At 46.4% G+C, this 4,615-nt stretch overlaps 1 pseudogene; it reads left to right on the top strand.

Annotated features, from left to right (window-relative positions):
- Positions 1-501: 501 nt before the first annotated feature.
- Positions 502-3,511, top strand: LOC116877559 (annotated as a pseudogene).
- Positions 3,512-4,615: the final 1,104 nt, after the last annotated feature.

Genomic DNA, 4,615 nt, shown 5'->3' with positions numbered 1-4,615 from the left:
TGTTAATTGTTCAAAACAAATGTCAAAAATATCAAAGTTGGAAGCTGTACCTTTGATAAGGCAAATTCATCCTGTAGGAAACCATCAAGTCAAAATGTTCAATAGGTAATTTTCTCTGGTCTTGCACAGGAATATAAAAGTGAAAGGCTGATAGTGTTTTTCTTAAATTGGAGATTATAGCATTAATATAACTAGAGTATTAATAGTAAGTTAGCTGGGAGCAGTATCTTCTCTTGTAATTTGGAAAAAAAGAATAACATATGGAAGGAAGTACCCTTATATCCAACAACTCAAAACTGTTCCTATTATGTGGGCAATACATAGTTCTGGGTGAAATTTACTTTTAAAACAGAGGATAAACTATGACTACTGTTAACTGTAGTTTCCTTTATGCTGATCTATTTTGAAGTTCAACAAATTACCAGCAGAATTTGTAATACTTTGGTATAGAGACTAGCAACTGTTGATCCTTTGTAAAATGCTACACAGTGTAGTGGGAAAATGGTGACTGCTCTTGGGTGAGGAGTAGCTTTGCTATTTGAATGAAGTGTCTTTGAAAATGAAAAGTATCATACTGCAATTAGAATTTTATTATTAGTTTCTCCCTAAATCAAGATTTGACATAGCACCTTGGCACTTAATAAAGTCCTGGATTTACACTGTTCTTGGATATCAAGAAAATCAAGCTCAATGAACCAACATTCAAGTATTTTCTGCATTTTAAGATTCAACATAAGGTTCTTTACTGTCCTTCCCAGTAGGGAAGCTCCATCCAGATGAGATCAGATTAAGGTTATCTCTCAAAGCTAAACCAAAACCAAATCAAGGCACACTTATTGGATCACTTTTAAATTACAGAGGTATCAAACTCCTATTGAAGGGAAAAGGATGCAGTTGGTCTGTGAAAAATTTTTTTCTCCTTATATGACTTTTTTTTCTTCAAGAATTGTTTTCCCATTTAAGCATCAAAAATTAAACCCCAAGTTTTGTGATTACATTGTATTCAAAGCGGATTCTGAAAAATCAAAACCAGTATTTTTAAGGAAACTACTAACATTTACCACTGATTCAGCTCAGTGAAATTAAAATTTTAAAAATTATCTTCTTTTCCACCCAACTTAAGGTATTTAAAATATCAAAAAAAAAAAAAATCACTAGTTATCCCAAACTACATTTTCTTTATATATACTGTGCTTCCTATTTGGAGTAGTTGTACTTCACACGAAATGGGCATTATTAAATTTTAAACCCAAAGTATCCAGAAACCATCCTTTTAATTCTTACCGAGATCCTTTCCTCTCATAGTAAAATGCAATGACATAAACTAAGAAGTCTAAGAATCAAAAAACCAAAGAAAAGCCATCTAAACAAAATCCCACACCAGCAAAATTGTAGCTCCATTGTTAAACGAAAAGGGAAAGGAAAAACAACAACAAAAAAACACAGCACACTGCAGAAAAAATTTATTTGTCTCACACGTTAAAAAAAATCTCAATAGTACACTTAACTATAAATTCAATCTTCTCATTCAAAGAGTTGCAAAGTTTAAAGAGAAACTTTTAATTGCTTTAGGTTTACATTTTTAATACTCTTAAATTTACTGAGGGAAAAGATCAAAAACACCGGATTCAAAAATGTTAAGGCGTAAACTTTATAATTAACGGGTCTACTATTCGGCTCCCCATGCCAGCTCTGCCCAAGAGGGCAGCTCACTCCACTCCGACCTTCAGCTTAAGAATGAAGTAAAATAGGTAAACACTCCCTCGCGCACCGATCGCTACGACAAGCGTTAAAAAACAAACGAGGGTGGGAAAGTTACCTGTTAACATCTTACACAATTTCACTCCTTCCTCGGAGAGTCAAGAGCGAACCCAAGGCTGAGCTCCTTCCCTGCTCTAAAAAAACGCGCCCGCCCGTCCGCCCCTCTCCCCGCAATCGCTTCCTCCCTCCAGCAACACGCTGAACTAACGGTTTCCGCGGCGGCCACGCGCCGGGGGTCCGCGGGCGATCCCCGCGCCCCGGAAAACAAAGGGGATTCCCAGCCATTGTCCTCCGCGGCGCTGAGCATCACCAGCACTAGCAAGGCAGTAGCTTGCGCAGTTATCTCCACAGCGGGCAATGTCACAACCCGACCAACAGCACAAACTACTACCTCAGCCAGGGCCATGGTGTGGGGGAGGCAGCGGACCAAGCCGAGGGCGAGCGAGGCGGCCGCAGCTCTCCTCCGTCCTTCCTCCGCCGCGACGTCGGGCCGGCGCCCCGGCCCTTCCCCGCCGCGCCCGAAGACCCCGCCCAGCGCCGCGCCACCCGAACGCGGCGGGCGCGCCCCGAGAGCGCAGGCGACCGGAGGCAGAGGCGGTGCCGGTGCCCGGGCCGGGCGGCCTCTGCGGGGCCGGCCGCTCTGCTGAAAGAAGTGGTGTGGAGGGGTCCTGGCAGAGGCAGCCGCTTCCTCCGCTGTTCCGAGGGGAGCGCGTCCCCTGGGCCATGGAAAGCAGGAAATGGGCGGCAAAAGCGCAGCCAGACGCCGGCGCAATCAGGACGCTCCCTGAGGCAGCGAGTCGCGCTCCCACTATCCGCCCGACGCCCGCCAGGAGCTCCGGACCGTCCCCGCCACGATTCCGCCACGGCTCCGGGGGCGCCGCCCGCGGCCCTCCCTGCCCCGAGCCCGCGGTGGGGGCTGGGCGGAGGCCGGGCCCCCGCCGCCGCCGCCACGCGTCCTGCACCCGGCTCCGGGCAGGCTCTCCGTTCGGGCGAACGCCCCGGGCGCTTCCCGCATAGGAGGACACCCGCTCCGGCAAGCCCGATAAGAAACCAAGTCACAGCCCGGAAGTCCCGAAGCCACCAGTTCCCCAGCACCCTTCGGGGAAATCCCGTACACCTCTGCAGGAGGCGAGAATAAAACAAAAGCCCCGTAAAACTGAAACCGAGCCGGGCGGCGGGTCGTGTGGCAGCGGCGGCAGGTCTGCGCGCGCGAGGACACACGTCCGGTCTCGCGCTTCCCTGCTCCTGTGCGTCCGGACGAACCATAGAGATCACTTAAGGAGGCTCGCGCGCTACTCCTCACCACGTGACCGCCCCTGCCAGGCCGCCCCCCGCGCCGCCATCTTACATCCGGGAGAGAGGCGGCGTCCCGTTTCCCCGCCTTGGCAAGTTTCGACGTGTCACTAGAAATCAGCCCCCAAAAGGGGGACCCCAATTCCACGTCACCGAAGTGCTGAGGCCAAGAGCTGTGCCCCCCCATGAGTTTAACGGGGCAAACTTGAGCCCCTATCTTCCCCCAGTTTTTGCCCGCAAAGAAAATGGCGGCACTTACCGCCGTCTAAGTGGACACGTTGTACCCTGGCGGGGGTTCAAAGTTTCCGGCACCTCCTTTCCCATCCCGCAAGGACACGGCCATTTGCGCTCCACCCTGCGGGTACCAACTGTGCTGCATTTCGGAGAAAACCGGCGGGAAAGCTGCTGCTGCTCGCTTTAATGCGCAGGCTCCTGGGACTTCTGGGTGGGTTTTTGTGTGTGTTTTAAAGGCCAAGTTTTGGAGAGGGCCTCCTACCGTAAGTCTTATTTGCTGTTGGTCCAGGAAAGATACTTTTTGCTCACATACAGAGCTTTCTCTAAGTTAGCAAATCATCTTAAAGATGAAGTAAGCAGAGTTTGCCCGATGTAATACAGAACGTCCAGTTTAATTGGAACTTCAGGTAAACGAATAATTTTTAGTTTGTACTTAAAAATTACTTGGAATACAAATTCAGCACGACGTCCTATATTTTTATCTGTTAAATCTGGTAATCCTGTTAGTCATCAATCTTCTGCAAATACAGACTACATATAGCAAAAGTAAGGAATGTTTTAATTGAAGACTGTTTAGTCGTGGTACCGACTTCTGCAGAGTTTGATCCTTTAATGCTGGCAACAGGTTCTAAAATACGGTAACAGCGCATAAGGGACATTCGTGTATAATTTCGTTTTGAAAGAGTAAGACCCCCCCCGCCCCCGCCTTAAAACCACAGTGTAATTTTGAATCAAAGATCCTCACGACCAAGAGTCTCATTGCAAAGTAAAGATTACATAACACTCCTTTCGTTTCTGTCATCTATACTATTAGCGGTGGGACAGAATTTCACTAACAAGTTTTCAAATTACTACAAACCCTGCCTGACATAATTCAAAATAAATAACATTTGTGTATAATACGCAAATTGAGAAAGTAGAATATACTTAACTATCCGCTAACAGATCTCAATGTTACACTTATTGTAAGCATTTTAAAGCAACTACTAAAGCAACTACTAGTAGCTTGCCTGGGATGTCACTGTGAAATATTTCCAGTTAATAAAATTTCTGCATTTTTTGTGTGCATTTCTGTATTTTTAATGTATTTTTGTGTGTAAATAGAACACACTTGCAATTAAGTGCTTTACTTGACAAAAGCAGAAATTTGACTACGCATCATACTGACGCTTACCACAAAGTCTGCAGAACCTTTACTAATAGTTTCACTATGATTTGTACCACCTGTCCTGATAAACAATGATTGGGCTGCCATGGCATCACCCTCCACTTTTCATTCAGTGCACAAGTGGACCCCATTATTCTTCATTCATAGCAAATGTCTTCT

This window comes from Lontra canadensis, unplaced genomic scaffold (genome assembly GCF_010015895.1).
Source record: "Lontra canadensis isolate GAN:19392208 unplaced genomic scaffold, GSC_riverotter_1.0 scaffold53, whole genome shotgun sequence".
NCBI classification, from domain to species: Eukaryota; Metazoa; Chordata; class Mammalia; order Carnivora; family Mustelidae; genus Lontra; species Lontra canadensis.
This window is presented reverse-complemented; position numbering and strand designations above follow the sequence as displayed.